Source organism: Triturus cristatus, chromosome 2_2 (genome assembly GCF_964204655.1).
Source record: "Triturus cristatus chromosome 2_2, aTriCri1.1, whole genome shotgun sequence".
Taxonomy (NCBI): Eukaryota; Metazoa; Chordata; class Amphibia; order Caudata; family Salamandridae; genus Triturus; species Triturus cristatus.
In genome coordinates this window covers 865161390-865179031 of record NC_140582.1, presented here as the reverse complement: position 1 = coordinate 865179031, position 17642 = coordinate 865161390, and the positions used below count along the sequence as shown (strand labels likewise).

The following is a 17642-nucleotide window of genomic DNA, read 5'->3' as shown; positions in this document are numbered from 1 at the left end:
TCCATTTACATTTTGTTGGTAAATAATAGTTATTTAATTGAAAATTGATTTTAATTGTGTCATTGTTTTACATTTAGGGGCCGATTCTGATCCGGGTCGGAAGGGCACCGAACGTGACCCGGCCAGAAAAACTACGCGCCTTACGTGTGTTTTCCGCCCGACTCGTACTGCTGTACGAGCGAGCAAGTACGATGTGAGCTACATGAAATTCACCGACTGACTCGTTTCCGGGTCCGAACCGCTCCGTACGTCTCGGTCGGAAGCTAACCATGGCGTGCAATGGATGCGATTCACGACTGAGCCAGTACAATGCACGCGTCGGGACAGCCTGAGCGAGCCGGAGTGTCCGGCTCACAAATCGTCCGGGTGGTTGCCTTTGGGGGTCTGCGTCGGACCCCCTGTCACCTGCAGCCCTACAACTTGGACACAGGGGGAGACCCATGGGTCTCCCCAACACAGTCATGTACGGTGCGGATGGCACCGACGCGTACCCACTGTAGGGGGCGCACTTGTCTGCGACATACCCATTCAGTCATTGGGAGCCCATGTACGCGTCGTACGACCGACTCCCATTGACTTCTATGGGAGTCCAACCGAACCGAGTCCGACAGCATACGGCCGCATCGTACTCGCTCGGTCGGACTGCAGGACTCTGGCTCGGTCGGAAAACACTCTGGATCCGGCTCAGTCGGAGTGCTTTCCGACCCAGATCGGAATCGGCCCCTTAATCTTAGGTGCAGGTTGTGGAGATTATAGAGGTAAAGGGTGGGAAGTTAATTTTAATGAATTATAATTTGTTTTTTAATTAATAATATGTGTTTAATTGATAATTATGTTAATTGTGTAATGCCATTTTTTTTTAGATGTGGGTTGTGGGTTTTGTAGGGGTAAAGGGTGGGAAGTAAATTATAAGCAATTTTTTTAATTAATATTAATTATTAATTTAACAATTAATTATGGTAATTGTGTAAATAATTCTTAAGTGTTGTGTGTTGTGTGGTTTGTGGGGTATATTGTGGGAATTATGTTAATTATAATAATTATTGAAAACATTTTGAATATTTATATTAGTGTAAATAATTTTTTAGGTGCAGGTTGCGAGTTTTGTGGTGTCATGGGGTGTAAAGTAACACACAATGTATGTAACAATGTTTTTGTTTATGAATAATTTCTAAATATAAATATTTTTGTGTGAATTATTTTCGTATTTTATTTATAATATTTGTAGGTATTTGTCATATGTATTTGACACTGTAATATGTTATTATTTTTTTTATTTTGTAATATTAAATATATATATATTTTTTTAACATGATTTTTTTATTTACTTTGTTTATAAAATAATTTTATTTTGTTGAAGATATTTTGTTTGTTTTTAATGTTGAACCGACTGGAATGGGAATAGTTCATTTTACCCCTCCGCTATCCAACACCTTCCCTACTGTTGCCCTTATTGGAGTTAGTATAGTAAATGTTACCCCTCCGCTATCCAACACTTTCCATACTGTTCCTCTTATTGGAGTGGAAATAGTACATTTAACCCCTCCGCAATCTATCACCTTCCCTACTGTTGTACTGGTTGGAATGGGTACCATAAATATTACCTGTACGCAATCCAATGCTTTTACTACTGTTGCATTTATTGGATGGAGTTTTGTAGATGTTAACCAGTTTTGTAATTTTTGTGTTGTGTGACTTGGGAGTAGTACATTTTTTATATCATTATTTTAATAGTTTGTGTAGTTTGGTATACATTGTAGTGGGAATAGTATATGTATTACATTTTATAATTTATTTTAAGATGTTATAATGTATATTATTATGTTTTTGTGAAAAATTATAATATTTTTAATTATGTTTAATGTGTAAAATAATTTGTACTGAATGTAAAGAACGTTATGTTTAATGTTTTTATTTAATTAGAACAGTTTTTTTAAAGAGTTCATGTTAATGGTATATATATATATATTTGTTTTCATATTATTGTTAAACTATAATATAAATTAAAATTATTAGTTTAATAGCTTTTTTTAAGTAGATATATGTATATATATATATTAATTATATACGTGTTTAACTTTTTTAATTTAAGTTTATTTGTTATTCTTGTTAAGATATATATTAAATAGTTTAAAAAAATTAAAGTTACTATTTAATATAGTTAATATTTATTATTTTATTTTATATATCTATTATAAAAATCGATATTTAATACAATTATATTAATGACATTGATGATTTTTTTCTCAATATTTTTGTACTGACGATTATAAAGATATGATGACAATATTTTTTTGTCTTTGAGGAAAAGTCTTTGATTGAACAATCAGTTCTCTCCTATAACCAATTACAAATCAGAAACCCATCAGCCCTTTGGCCAAGCTTATAGTGCAGACGCTCTTACAAAATGTTAGCATCTGAGAGCCGCAACAGGTCAGAAGGTTGGATCTGAATATCCGTTTCTCAAGTGTGGTCTTAAAGACCAGTCCTGTGGTGACTGGCAGATAGATCTGTTCCTTCACACAGGGTTATTGGTTTCTGAATGAGAATAGAGATGAAAGCAAAGCATATAAGACTGGAGATGGACACACAATATTTTCGTATCGCCTGTGCTGATCAGCACCAGGGATATATTCACCAGGAAGTCTCCTGGAAAGCTTTTTCTATCTTGAGCTTCCAGTGGGATGGTTCTTCCAGAAGAGACCTCCAGTACCGAAAAATCCTGTTGGTCATCTGGTATTTTCCTGCAGGCACGGCCATAGCTTGTTGTCTTAGCATAGTGGCTTTGCCTTTCTAGTCAGACTCTGATGCTTTGATTCCTTACTCCCTCCAAATGTAGGTTTGTCTGCATAGCATGTGAGGACATAGTTTTGCCCCGCTATGTGTCTGCAAACAGTTGCAAGAGCACTGATCAGTGTAATTAGCAATTGCCTCTTTTATTTTGAATGTGCAAATTAATAGAACTGTTGTCATTACTTTACGAAGGCCTGCAGGCTGTTTGGGCATTCTTGCTGATTGCTGACTGTATCCGAGCTATGGCTTAAGGATAAACTTTGAGTTAGAGTGAGGATCAGGTTCAGTCTCCGGATTATGGTTTGGTGTAGGGTTAAGCTTAGTGCTGAGTTTAACGTTAGAAGAATTAAAAAAAATTGGCTCATTTATATTTGAGCAGCTATGAAGCATACACCTAAATTCAGCAGATGCCCTATCTTCCTGAATATTGGTTTCCTGGCTTACTTAAAGGTGTGTGAATTGCTGATTTTCCAGTGGTGATGCTTCAGATGACTTCAACATCAGAAATGACTTCCCAGTAGGTCAGCCACCACAGCACCACCAGCTCCATTGCATCCAAAGCCATGCCCTAAATGGAAATGGGTTACGGAGGCTGTTTTGTCCTGTCCTGGTTCACACTGCAAAACATGGTAATTTCAGGAGGAAAATATAGGGGCTCATTATGATGTCTGTAGGACAACGCTGACAGCAGTTCGGTGTCGGTTCCACTAACAACAGAAGCATCGGTCAGACTGCCGCATTACAATGCGGTCGGACTGACTGCATTTGTGAGGGACCAGCAGCTGTGGTTCCAACGGGCTCAAGGAGCATGTCGGCCCTGCGGTCATAATATAATCCCTACAATGAGGGCAGTGCCTGCTCAGGCACCGCCGTAAGGATAACAGTGACCCTTTCTGAAGGCCTTTCAATGGCGGTCTGATCGCCATTGAAAGGCTGTCGGAAACAGACATTGGGCCGTGGCCTCCACTATGAGGCCAGGAGGACACCACAGGTGCCCCCACAAACATCCATGCCCCATGTGGCTGGCACCGTGCCTGCTACAGGGTGCATGGATATTTTAAAACATGCATGCCTTTTGGCATTTGAGCTTGTGCTGCTGACCTTTTCTGGGCCGCAGCACAAGCCTTGAAGCCAAAAGGCGCATTTTGAACTGCCTCCACGGCAGTCGGATCCTAATTAAGCGGTCGGGGCTGCCGACTACCTGTCTGCCAGTCCCTTTACCGCAATTGTTATTGTTAATTGTCATTTGTTAAGCGCGTTATCACCATCAGGTCTCTAAGCACTGTCCGAGAGATCCAGCCTTCGCATGCAGCGGTTTAGATTACGTCCCAGGCCTCCGCAAAAAGCACTGTTTTTAATTTCTTCCTGAACGGGAGGAGGGCGTGTTCCTTACATGTGTTCTCCGGCAGTTTGTTCCATGTATGGGGAATGGATGAGGAGAATGCTCTTCCTCCTTTGGAGGACAAGTTGAATCGGGGGCACATCAGGAGGCTGGCATCAGAGGACCGTATCGTCCTGCTGGGATTGTATTTGGCGAGGCGGTCCTTGATGTAGCGAGGGGCTTGGCCATAAATGGCCTTGTGTGGGATGCAGAGGCCTTTGAACTTTGCTCTCTGTCCAACCGCAAGCCAATGCAAATGTTTTAGAAGGGGTGATGTATGGGCCCACCTGGGCACTCTGAAGATTAACCTAGCAGCGTCGTTCATAATAACCTGCAGTCTGGTTAGAAGGCTACCCGGGAGGTCGATGTACATGGAATTGCCATAGTAGAGGTGTGATAGTATCAAAGCAGACACTGCCGTTCTGAGTGTATTGAAGGTGATTAAAGGGGCAAGCTTACGCAGCTGTCTCATGCCTGTACATATTCCCACTACTGTCGATACCTGCTGGGTCATTGTGAGCTTGGCATCAATTTTGATGCCCAGGCCTTTTACAGTCTCCTGGTATGCGCCAAGTTCTTGTGGCCAGAATAGCTCCTTCCAAGGGTTAGAGTCTGAGGTGACGGCCAGTACTTCCGTTTTATCCAGGTTGATTTTGAGGGAGTTGGCCGTCATCCAGTTAACAGTGAATTTCAAGAAGTTATGGAATCTTGTGTGGGCTGATGGGGCGTTGTCAATCTGAATGATAATTTGGGTGTCATCCGCATAATTGTAAATTTGACACTCCATAAGGTTCAATGCCGCTATCAGGGGCTGGATGTAGACATTGAAAAGAAGTGGTGATAGCGCCGATCCCTGCGGTACCCCGCATGAAAGTAGTCCTGGATCGGACACATGGTCATTCAGTTGAATTCTCTGGGAGTGGCCCTTGAGGAATGAGATCAGCCATGCAAGGGCCGAGCCCTGAATACCCAGCTCCGAAATACGAGACACTAGTTGGTCATGATTGACCATGTCGAATGCCGCGGATAGGTCCAGTAGAACCAGGGCACATTGCTTTTTCTTGTCGGCCCTTAATCTGAGTTCATCTAAAACAGACAGTATAACCAATTCCGTGCTGTGATGCGCCCTGAACCCTGCCTGGTTAGATTGTAGGAGGTGATTGTTTTCTATATGGTTGGTCAGGGCTTTTAGCACGTGCTGTTCTAGTACTTTAGCCAGGAAGGGGAGCTGGAAGATTGGGCTGAATTTTTGTAGGTTTTTTGTGCTGGCCCTAGGTTTTTTCAGAAGCGGGGTGACCCGTGCTTCTTTGAAGTTGGAGGGGACATGTCCTGTAGCAAGGGATTGATTGAGGAGTGAGAGGACCTTGTTTCCTATCCCAGGAAGCGCTGCCTTGAAGATCCTGGGCGGGCAGGGGTCGGCCGGGGATCCTGATTTCACCCTCCCTATTGGGTGGGACAGGGAGTTGTGCGGAAGAACAGGAAAGGTGGTGAGAGGTTCAGTGAAAGTAGGGGGCGGTGGTGTTGGTGCCAAGGTGCACGGGAACTTGGGGGTGGAGTGGATTTCTGTTATTAAGTCCTTAACTTTCGTTGCAAAGAAGGACTGGAAGTTATTGGAGTCTTCCGGGCAGAAGGGGGGTTTCTGTCCCCTGCCTTGTCTCAGTTCTTTCAGGATCCGAAAGGTTTCTTTTTGTTTGTTGTCTGCAGTGGTGATTTTAGCCTTGTAGAATTCAGCTTTACTTGATAGAATTGCTTTTTTATAGGTTGCGAACGCAGCATTATATTCTAGCAGGGCACATGGGTCTTAGGCTTTTCGCCAAACTCTCTAGCGTTGTCGGAGAGTTTGTTTCAGGCTTCTTAAGGCATCGTTGAACCAAGGGGCCCCTTTGCCTTTGTCCGTTATTCTAGCCCTGCGTGTAGGAACTATCCTGTCAATAGCATTCTGTAGCCTTGCTGTCAAGGCCACACTTCCTGCATCGCGATTTCCCTGTATAGGTGTGGGAGTAGTTGATTCCTGTAAAATAGTGACCAGATTGTCGGCGCAGATTTTATTTCAGCTCCGCAACACTTTCCAGTCTGGAGGTTGACTGGCTGTTTGCTTAGGGAGTGGGAACCGGCCACTGAGTATAGAGTGGTCAGACCAGGGGCAGGGACTAATAGTTATGGGACTGGTGAAAGGTCCAAAGTGTGGCCTTTGTTGTGCGTGGGCCCGTTTACTAGTTGCTGGAGTTCTAGGGAGGTTAATGCCTCCTCTAACTGTTCAGCCTGACTGTCTTTGGGGGTCAGGTCCCAATGTAGGTTGAGGTCCCCCATCACCCCCATACATTTGTATCGGGAACGGATATCATTAGCTAGCTCTGTGAACTGTTCAATGAACCTAGGTGGCGTTCGTGGCGGGCGGTAGACTACCAAGATGGCCATGCAAGCTGTCTTGGAGTGAAACTTGGCCCCCAGCACCTCAGCCCCCTCAATGCTTTCTGCGCACAGAGCCTCTGCTTTTAGTTGGCGGTTGTACAGGAGTGCCACTCCACCCCCTCTGGAACTGCCAGATCGATTGTGGCAGAGTGCTGCATAGTTGGGGGGTAGGGTGGCCACTAAATCTGGGGTTGAGGATTCTTCGAGCCAAGTTTCTGTAATGCCTAAAATGCCCAGAGTGTCGTCTTGAAGTAACAAAAATACCTCGAGGTTGTGTTTCTGTAATGAGCGGGTATTGAGGGTAGCAATCCTAAGTTCCTGAGGGCACTCAGTCTGTGTCGGTCCCTGATGGTAGATTGAATGAGTTAGGTTATCGGTGTGGGGTCTTAATAATCCTTCAGACCTCAATTTAGTGGCTACGTATTTATTAAGTTGAGTCGTACCTTTGTTTAGGAGCCACAGTTCCTTTATGGAGTAGAGGAGGCGAGGGCCAGGGGTCTTGGCCCCTGATCCCGGTCGGGCGCGGACAGGCGCAGACAGGCTTGCCTTAGGCGCGCCTTCGGCATGCCTGCTGCGCACCCGCTGCACGCTTGCTCCAGCTTGGTATTTAGGCATGTGACTCCTCCCACCCAACACTCAGCACTGCTGTGCAACAGCTGGCTCTCCTGAAACACTAGCCCGTGACACAGATCGTAAGTGCTCCAAAGCGGAAATGAGGGGGAACTAGGAGTGAGGTGAGCTCAATGCAGCGAACATGTGCATGCTAAAAGGTTTAACCAGTGGTTTTAAAAAGGAAATTCAATCCGTTTAAAATAATTTGACAGCGTTTTTTCAGCCGCAGTAGCGTTAGGAGTAAACCACCACAAGCCCCGGTGGAACTCTCTGCCTCAGCGCGCTTGCTCCCGCTTCGGGCAATGATGCTGGTCGGACTCTCATCCGACCGGCATCATAATTAGGGCCATAGTCTGTCCTCCACTTGCTGGGAGAAAATTCCCAGGATGTTAAGGATATCCAACATCTTTGTGGCTTCCGTATACTGATAGCTTATCATATTTGTGTTATACATGCTGAGGTGCAGGAGGGTATTGAGCATTATTTTCTCGAGAATGAGGGGACGGCCTCGACCTTGGCTCAGGAGTGGGATGCCTTTAAGGTGGTGTGCAGGGCTTATGTATTGCCAAAACGGCGGGAGTGCGGAGAACGCTTTTGCAGGATATAGAGAGGGAGGAACTGCGGCTGCGTCGGGCGGTGAAGGCCCGCCCTGAGAATCCAGGAGTGCAGGCGAGGTCTTGGCTGCGAGGGAGGGAGTGGTGATGCAAGTGGAGAGGTTGCGCTGCTTTGACTATAAAGAGTACTTAGTGTGGGCACACGCGGAAAGGGATAAGGCTGGCTCCCTCCTTGCCTGGCTGGCCAACCCAGCCCCGAGAGTTACTCCCATCCTTGCTTTGACCTCCCCAGCAGGGGTGCTGGAGTACACCCAGCAGGGGATTAATGGGATGTTTTTTGCGGACCTATACGAGAGTAAACTGCAAAATACGGGTGATGAGTTGGGGGATTTCCTGGCCGTGATACGACTGTCACGCCTTGAGGAGGACCAGGCAGATATGTTAGGACAGGAGATCACGGTGGGGGAAATAAGCAGTGCGATTAAGCACATGTCGTGCAAAAAAACCCCGGGAGCAGATGGCCTACCGATTGAATTTTCCTCGACATATGTCGATATCCTGGCCCCCAAACTGCTGGTGGTTTATCGGGAGGCCCGGGACTTGGGGAGACTGCCTGTTTTCACTCGCGAAGCTATCATAGTTCCGCTGTTGAAACCGGGAAAAGACTCCTTGTCTCAGTCGGCCTACCGCCCGTTATCAATGTTAACAACTGATTATAAGATATTGAGTAGGATTCTTGCGACCCGGCTCCTTCCCTATATGGCGCAACTGGTCCATAATGACCAGGCGGGCTTTATCCCGAAGCGCACAACAGCGACTAATGTGCGACGCCTTCTGCGGATTCTGGGAGAGGATCATAGCGATTCCCCTGCTGCAGCGGTTCTCTCTGTAGATATCGAAAAGGCATTCGACAGCCTTGAGTGGCCGTACTTGTACCGGGTCCTTCATGCGTTCGGACTTGGGGACTCCTTTGTGGGGTGGACGGAGATCCTTTACAGATCAGAGACGGCTCGAGTGCGGACGCGCGGGACTATCTCCTCATCTTGCCAGATAGGGCGGGGTACACGGCAAGGGTGCCCGCTCTCTCCGTTGTTGTTGGCCTTGGCCATTGAGCCTTTTGCCTCTCATGCCAGGTTGGGGAGGCATTATCCTGGTTTAGACCTCCGCGGGGACGTGCAGTTTATCTCCCTATATGCGGATGACTTGTTAATCTTTCTCGCAAACACGGATACGGCCTTGGGGGGTGCGCAGCAATTGCTCCATGCGTTTGGACAGTTCCCGGGGCTGAGGGTGAACTGGGCAAAGACCTACTTGTTTCCGGTGGTTCCGGTTGAGGTGAACCCTTCCCAGGTGGTGGGCATTCGCTGGGAGCCCCACTGTTTACCTTACTTAGGCACCAACATTTATCATACCCCTGAGGATTTGCTGGAGGGTATTCTGAGTCGGGCCATACGGGGACTTAGGGGCAGCTTTGCGTTTTGGAGCACGTTGCCGTTATCGGTGGCAGGACGGGTGGCGCTCCTGAAGATGGTGGCGCTCCCGCGCTCATTGTATTATTTTCAAACGTTACCGATCTGGGTGCCGGGCTCCGTCTTCCGACAGCTCCGCTCTATGGCTGGAGGATTTCTCTGGGGGATGGGCAGACGGCGGGTTGCAATGGCTACAATGATACGCCCGAGAGCTGATGGGGGTATGGCAGTGCCGGACTTTGAGTGGTACTATTTGGCGGCACAGCTGCAGTGGCTCAACCAAGCTGTGGCTCGGGAGTTCCGGGGCCCGGATGGTCCTGAAGGACGGTTGGTACCACGCTATATCTTGTCCTTTATAGTACTTCAACAGAAGATGCGTCTTGAACCCCTCACTGCCGAAGAGAAGACACTGCGGTTGTGCTGGAACCGGAGCCAGCGCCGGGCTGGATTTGCCCGCCCGTGTGCCCCGGAGATACCGCTGGGTATGTGAACGGCCCTCCCGCATGGCGGTGACTGGACGGCATTAGCTAACTGGGAGGTACTGGGAGTACAAGTGCTGGGAGACCTTTATGAAAACGGAACCCTGTTGTCATTTCAGGCCCTGCGAGATAGATATGATCTCCCGCGAGGGGATTATCTGCTGTATTCAGCACTAGTCACAGCAATGCAATGCTACTGGAGGACGGGATTGTCGGAGCTACGGACCTCAATGGCGTGCCAATATGTGGTAATGGCCGCAGGGACCTTTAAGGCTATTACGTGCCTTTACAGGCGCATGTTGACTGAGGCATTAGTACAGTTGCGCGAGTTGCAGGGGAAGTGCGAAGCGGACCTTGGCAGGGAAATTCTCAAAGACGTGGGCCCAGTTGGTTAGGAGAGCCTGGAAGAGCACGAAGAATGCCAGATTTCAATTGGTGCATTTTTATGTCCTACATAGAGCGTACTTGACACCAGCTAAGATTAATCAATATTTTAATGCGGCCGCCGCTCAGTGCCCGAGGTGTGGCCTAGAGGGGGCCAACTTCCAGCAAATGTTGTGGAGATGTACGAGTATAGGGACGTATTGGGAGGAAGTGCTGGATTTTCTGTGTAGCATAACTGATCGTAAACTAGAACCAGAACAGGGTACTTGTTTATTGCACTGGTTTCCGCATACCTCTAAAACGAAAGTGACAAGCAAATTTATAGACCTGGACCTCGTATTAGCTAAGAGGGAAATCACAATGCATTGGAAATCAGTGAGGGGGCCAAATGTGGGGAGATGGCGGGCGGAATTACTCAAATGGGCGTGGAGTGAAGGCTCACTTAGACTACAGCAGGCCCTACGTATTACTAATGAAAAGGCACAAGAAGTGGCAAGGGCATGGGAGGCCTTAGTTGCAATACTGCAGGCTCCGGAAGCAGGTTCGGAGGAGGGTTCGGTCTTGGAGGGTCAGGAGGATTTAACTGATGCTTTGACACAAGGAGATTAAACAAGGGCAAGATGAGTGGAACGAGTGTTGAACTCTACTGAAAGTCTATTCCCTGTACAGCACTACAGTTGTTTAATTTTTTTATTGCAATAGACTCGGATGCACCTTATTGTTTACAGTACAGGCACTCATGGCACACCGGTGGCAGGGAAGGGTTGCGGGTGGGGGGTCAAGAGCTACGCGGTGCGAGATTTGCTAAGTTATCACTTATATATGTGAAACTACAAAGCTGCATTCTTTTCGTTGGTTGTTTGGAAATCAATAAATATATATATATTTTTTTAAATAGTTGTGTTATACATAGTAACCTCCAACTCTCCAACCACCTTAGAGCACTGATCCAATTATATATACTTTGAGATTACTTCATATCCATTCTGAAGCTATGCCTTGTATTATTACAACCTGTAATGTGTATTTCTTTACCTCTCTAATAAGAATGTTGTGCAGAGGTGTTTGTTAATTGTCTTTTATTGAGTTTTAAACAAATAATCTTTTCAAGTCGTGGAGAATAAGTTGTTCACACAAATCATGACTTAAGAAAATTACACTTCCCAAATGGGGGTGAGCAGTAATCCGTTTTAGGTCTAATTAAAAAATATTTGTATAAAGAATGCAGGAAGCAAAAGTGTAGTGGCCTGTCCTGCCTCGCGCTGCCTGAGCGCGAGGCGTACATTCAGCGTCTCGTGCTGCCTGCGATGACGTAAGCGTTTGACAGTAGGGAGATAACAGAGAGAGATAACGGTGTTGTGGTTAGCCACAGGCAATGATTCGTGCCCGTGGGAGTTCGTGATTAAAGTCTTGCTGTTCCAGACTTCTGACTCCGTGTAGTCATTACACTGAGAAATTGGCGACGAGTACGACTCCCACAGAACCCACAGAAGACTACGGTCTAAGGTACCTGAGGTATCGGACGCCCTGCGCATTCCTCACCTGTTGGTCGGTAACGATCCATTGCCACAGCCGTACACGGAAAGACAAGCGTCTGCCTCCTGATGTCTCCTGGTGATCGGTTCGCCTGAGGTGAGGAAACTTGTGACGACAGGCGTTAGGCGCGCAGACTCCGCTGTTTGTCCCTCCCTCTCTGCCTTCTGACACACGATCTTCCCCGCCCAGCTCTTAAAGAGGCAGCCTCGTTTATGTCTCTTTCAGTACATATGGTCTGCTGCGCAAGGCTTATCATCGAATAAGTGCTGGGGCTTGGGAAAATTGGACTGGTGTGTTCTTGGCAAGTGGCAAAAACGCATTAAGGCAAAAAGGGTTACTCACTCTGCACTTGGCAAAAAGGACATGACGTGGGCACGATCTTGAAAAAAAAAAAAAGATAACACATAATTCTTCTCGCAGTCTCTCTTGTTGTTATATAGGCTGTTTCAAACGTTGTGGCTCATCAAAAATACTGGCTTTGATGTAATTTCGTACACTCTTGGGATTGCCACCGTTACCTACTTATAAGTAGGAACAATAAATATCTATATTTCCTCATTCGCACGTTTGAAGAAAACTTTACATGATGCAGTCTATTCTTCCTCCACCTCCTTTCCTGGACACACCTGGCGAACCTCCTGTGCCTTGGAGAAAGTGGTTCGATGCGTTTGAAAATTACCTGGGTGCAATAGGAGCACATAGGTTCAGGGCAGAAAGAAAAAAGTTTTTACTACTGCATTCTCTGGGGTTTGAAGGGAGGGAAACCCTTAAACATTTACCTGATGTAGTGGGTGAAGAAGAAGAAGATACGGATGAATACAAAGACACAGTGAAGAAATTAAAAGTCAGATTTGATAAGCAACCCAGTGTGGTGGTGTCTAGGCATAAATTCTTTAAAAGAGTGCAGAAAACCGAGGAAGATGTAGACACATACATTACTGCTTTGAGGAAGTTGGTGGCAGAATGTGAGTTTGAAAATTTCAGTGAACAATTGATTCGTGACCAGTTCATAGGAAAATGTCTGGACAAAACCATAAGACAAAAGCTCTTATCGTTGGAAAATCCCTCCCTGGATGAATCTATTCGCATAGCGAAAAGCATTGAAACGTCACAATCTTCAATAAAGGAACTGGAAAGTAAAAGTGTTGAAGTTGTTACCCCTGTCCGTTTTAAAAAGTATGAGAAAAAAAAAGATTATCAGCCAAGTAATTTTTTCAAAAGGACTGATATCTGTTACAGATGTGGATATCCCTCCCATGTGAAAAGTGGTAGACCGTGTCCTGCGAGAAATGCAACCTGTCGTAAATGTGGGAAATTGGGACACTTTGACAAAGTATGCCAAAGCCAAAAATATAAGAAAGAACAGGTGGCATGTGCCATTGATGCAAGTGGTAGTGACAGCGATGACACTCTGTGTGAACTCAAGGACATGGTTGTAGTGGTCAGCAAAGGGAACATAAGAAGTGGTAACCCTGATGACTGTATAGATCCCTATGCCATCATTGGAGTAGGGGAAGAAAGTTTGAGACTGCTTGTAGACTCTGGTGCAAGGATCACAATGATCAGTGAATCTTTGTTCAGGAAAAAATGGGGTAACAGACCTCTGCAACCGCCTGACCGTGAACCTGTATCCTATGAAGGGAGAAGTATAGAACTGATGGGGTACTTCGAGGACATCTTGACTTTCAAGAACAGACACATTTATGGAAAAGTATACGTCGCTGTCAATGGATTAGACATATTGGGATGGTTCCACCAAGGTTTGTTCAGTATGATGCTGTGCCCTGGAGCAAAGGAACAGATTCTGGTTGTTCGGGACCAAACACATGTTGAGGAACTACTCAATAAATATCCTAGAGTGTTTTCAGGCGAATTGGGGAAAATCAAAGGATTCAAACACAAGATCAAGATAAAGAGTGATGCGGAACCGGTAAAACACAAAATAAGGAGTATCCCTTTCAGCATAAGAGAAGACTTGGAAAAAGAACTTTTGTCCATGCAAAAAAGAGGGGTTATTGAACCCATAGAATCGTCTGATTGGTCATCAGCATTGGTCGTGGCAAGGAAGAAAAATAATGATCTCAGAATCTGCATTGATTTGCGCAATCTAAACAAGGTCATCTGGGTGGATTCGCATCCTCTACCGAATATATCAGAAATGCTGGGCGTAGTCGAAGGTGCCAAGGTCTTCACCAAATTAGATCTGGCCTCGGCATATCACCAAATTGAACTGGACAAGGATTCACGCCATTTCACTGCGTTCAACTCTCCTGCAGGCTTGTTCCAATTTTGTCGAATGCCTTTTGGGTTGGCCTCAGCAGCCTCTGTCTTTCAGAGAGTTATGGTCAATTTACTGAAGGGGATAAAAAATGTGGCCATATTCCAAGATGACATTCTGCTGTTCGCTAAAGACCAACAAGAACACGACATAGTGCTGAACAAGATCTTGTCTATATTCCAGGAACATGGGGTGGTCCTAAAAAGGGACAAGTGTGAATTCTCTAAAGACAAGATGGATTATCTGGGTCACACGATATCAAGTGAAGGAGTCACGCCCAAACCGAGTTTGGTTCAAGCCATTGTTGATGCTTCCGCTCCCAAAGACAAAGCAGGAGTCAAATCACTGTTAGGTCTCACAGAATTTTATGCCCGCTTTATTCAAGACTATGCTACAAAGATTCGTCCCATTTCCAAGCTGCTCCAAGACAGAAGTGAATTTGTGTGGGATGATGAATGCAAAACCGCCTTCGATTGGATCAAGGAGCAACTTAGCACTGTCAAGGCCTTGAAGCCATTTGTACAAGGGGTCCAGTGTACCTTGACTGTTGATGCTAGCAGTTATGGACTGGGCGCTGTTTTGACACAGATTGTTGACCAAAAGGAACACACTGTAGGGTTTGCATCCAGAGTACTAAGAGAAGCAGAGACTCACTATTCTGTCATTGAGAAGGAGCTTCTAGCGTGTTGGTGGGGCATTGAGAAATTTAAAAATTATTTGTGGGGACAAAAATTTATTCTTCAAACGGACCATAAACCATTGGTTGCGATTTTAGGGTGTACCAACAGCCGCGGGGCCACTCCCCGCATCGCACGCCTAGCTTCCAAACTCTTACAATTCAACTTTGATATTGTACATATTGCTGGGGGAAAAAATGTAAGAGCGGATGCACTGTCACGTTTACCTGCTAACACCAGTCAGGACATACAAGGTTTTGATGAATGTTGTTCTGATGATAAGGAGGATTATATTATAGCAAGTGTTGAACTTAATAACGTTTGTACTATTGATCAGCAAAAATGGAGGGAGGCGTTGGCTGGTGATGAAGTTTCAAAAGAACTGATGAAATATATTTCCCAAGGGTGGCCCAGGGAAAGGAATGTGAATGTTAATTTGCAACCCTATGTCAAGGTGTGTGATGAACTTTCGATTGAGGATGGTCTAGTTTTCAGGTTAGAAAAACTTGTTCCACCGGTGGACATCAGATCCACTCTTCTGACCAAAGCACATGAGGGGCACCTAGGTGCCACATTAACCAAGCGTAGAGTAAGGGAGTACTTTTGGTGGCCTAAAATGGATAGAGACATTGAGGAAATGGTGCAAGAGTGCACTGTTTGTTCGTCTAGTGACAAAAGTCTTCACACTAGTAGTCCCCCTCTTACACCCATTCCCCTCCCGGGTGGACCCTGGGAAAAACTTGGCATAGATGTTCTAGGACCTTTTCACAGTTTACCCCAACAATGCAGAATTGCTATTGTCATGGTGGACTATTACACAAAGTGGCCCGAGGCCAAGTTTGTCTCTAAGGTCGATTCCCAAGAAATCATCGACTTCTTAAGGGAAACTTTTATGAGAGAAGGGTTCCCCCAAACTTTAATATCAGACAACGGAGTACAATTTGTATCATCTGAAGTACAAGAGTTTCTTAGAGAATCTGCCATTACTCCTCACCGTAGTTCTCTCTATCATCCTCAAACTAACGGCTTGGTAGAGAGACTAAATAGAGTCATAGGTGATTGTGTCAAGTGGGCTCTTGCCCACCACAAAGCTGTTCCCCAAAGTGTCAGGACAATGTTGTGGTTTTATAGAACCACTCCTCATTCTTCCACTGGTGTGTCCCCCTTTGAACTACTGAGAGGTAGGAAACCATGTACCGAGTTTAGACCGGCTTGGATGTCCAAATGGAATAAATCCAATTCCACTCCCCAAGAAATGGATGAGAAAGTGAGGTCAAAGTCTGCTGAGGTCCAGGCCAAACAAAAAGAGTACTTTGACGAAAGGAAGCGTGTTAAGATCAGAGAATTTGCGGTGGGAGACAGGATCAGAATTAAGAAACCAGGTTTTGTAAGAAAAGGAGAAGCTAAGTATGGGGAAATTGTGGTAGTGGACAAAGTGTGTGGAAATGCGGTTCGAGTCAATGGCAAAGACTGGTGGAATAGTAACAAGGTGGTGAAAGTTAAAAATGTGCTCAATGACGTCAAGTGTCCCATGTTGAAAAGTGAGGTCTCTCATAGGATCTCTCAAGGTAAACTTGATGTCCAGAGTTCTTCTCCCAGCCACGCCGCTGTCAGAAGGAGTACCAGAACAATTAATGTTCCTGTTAGGTACCGCCAATGATTTTCTGTGTTTCTTTATGCCATTGTTGTATTTCTCCTGCACTTGCTTTCTGTATCTATCTCTCTCTCTCTCTCTCTCTCTCTCTCTCTCTCTCTCTCTCTCTCTCTCTCTCTCTCTCTCTCTCTCTCTCTCTCTCTCTCTCTCTCTCTCTCTCTCTCTCTCTCTCTCTCTCTCTCTCTCTCTCTCTCTCTCTCTCTCTCTCTCTCTCTCTCTCTCTCTCTCTCTCTCTCTCTCTCTCTCTCTCTCTCTCTCTCTCTCTCTCTCTCTCTCTCTCTCTCTCTCTCTCTCTCTCTCTCTCCCTCTCTCTCTCTCTCTCTCTCTCTCTCTCTCTCTCTCTCTCTCTCTCTCTCTCTCTCTCTCTCCCCCTCCCCCTCTCTCTCTCTCTCTCTCTCTCTCTCCCCCTCTCTCGTTTGTTCTTTCTTCCTTCCTTGTCTCTTGCTCTCCCCTTTTGCTGCTTTCTCCATTTCTCTGTTCTCTAAGAAAAGGAGATATGTAGTGGCCTGTCCTGCCTCGCGCTGCCTGAGCGCGAGGCGTACATTCAGCATCTTGTGCTGCCTGCGATGACGTAAGCGTTTGACAGTAGGGAGATAACAGAGAGAGATAACGGTGTTGTGGTTAGCCACAGGCAATGATTCGTGCCCGTGGGAGTTCGTGATTAAAGTCTTGCTGTTCCAGACTTCTGACTCCGTGTAGTCATTACAAAAAGCTATTCAATGGATATTGACAACAAACACCCAATAAAATACAACAACTGAACAGCCCTGGCATGGGACCCATTGCTCATGTTTGCATTGTATTCCCTTGCCTCTCTGGCAAAACATCCCAAACCTTAGGGGGACACCACTGAAAGCATGGTGGACCAATGAAGAGGCCCAGCAGGAGGTCCGAACGGATCAGTTTGGGATCTTCCACTGGTGTTTACATGAAAACGTTCCTAACTTGCAGATGTCCATGTCGTCCCCACTTCTCCCACAGCACCCATCCTTTTCCTCCAATGTGGACCATAGGCTTTGGAGACTACTGAATATCTATTTCAGTGTTCTAATTAGGCCAATACAAGTGCCCGTAAGAGTAATGCACTTAATTCAGAAATTTGAAATCTGTGTACAAGTTGCAGTCCAAATCTGTTATTTGTATGAATCTCCCCAGAAAATGCATCCACTATGTAGGCTGGCCTTATATCAGAGAACATTTTGACAGGGCTCACCTAATGACTCGGTCAGTATTTGTCCTCTATTTCGACTCACTGAAGTGGGGCTTTGCGAGGTCCTTTACACTAGAGAGCGAGGAAAAGTGACCTCAAATATTAGAGGGATATGTGTTACTTGAGAGGGGAGGGTTCGTCTACATACTCACAAACCCATGCCCACCCTTAATGTCACTGATCCCTTCATCTTTCTATACCCA

At 45.8% G+C, this 17642-nt stretch overlaps 1 protein-coding gene across 1 annotated transcript in view; it reads left to right on the top strand.

The window, feature by feature from the left end:
- PGM2 (phosphoglucomutase 2) overlaps positions 1 to 17642 on the top strand; it is a 292737-nt gene that overhangs the window by 247497 nt on the left and 27598 nt on the right. The window lies entirely within an intron of this gene.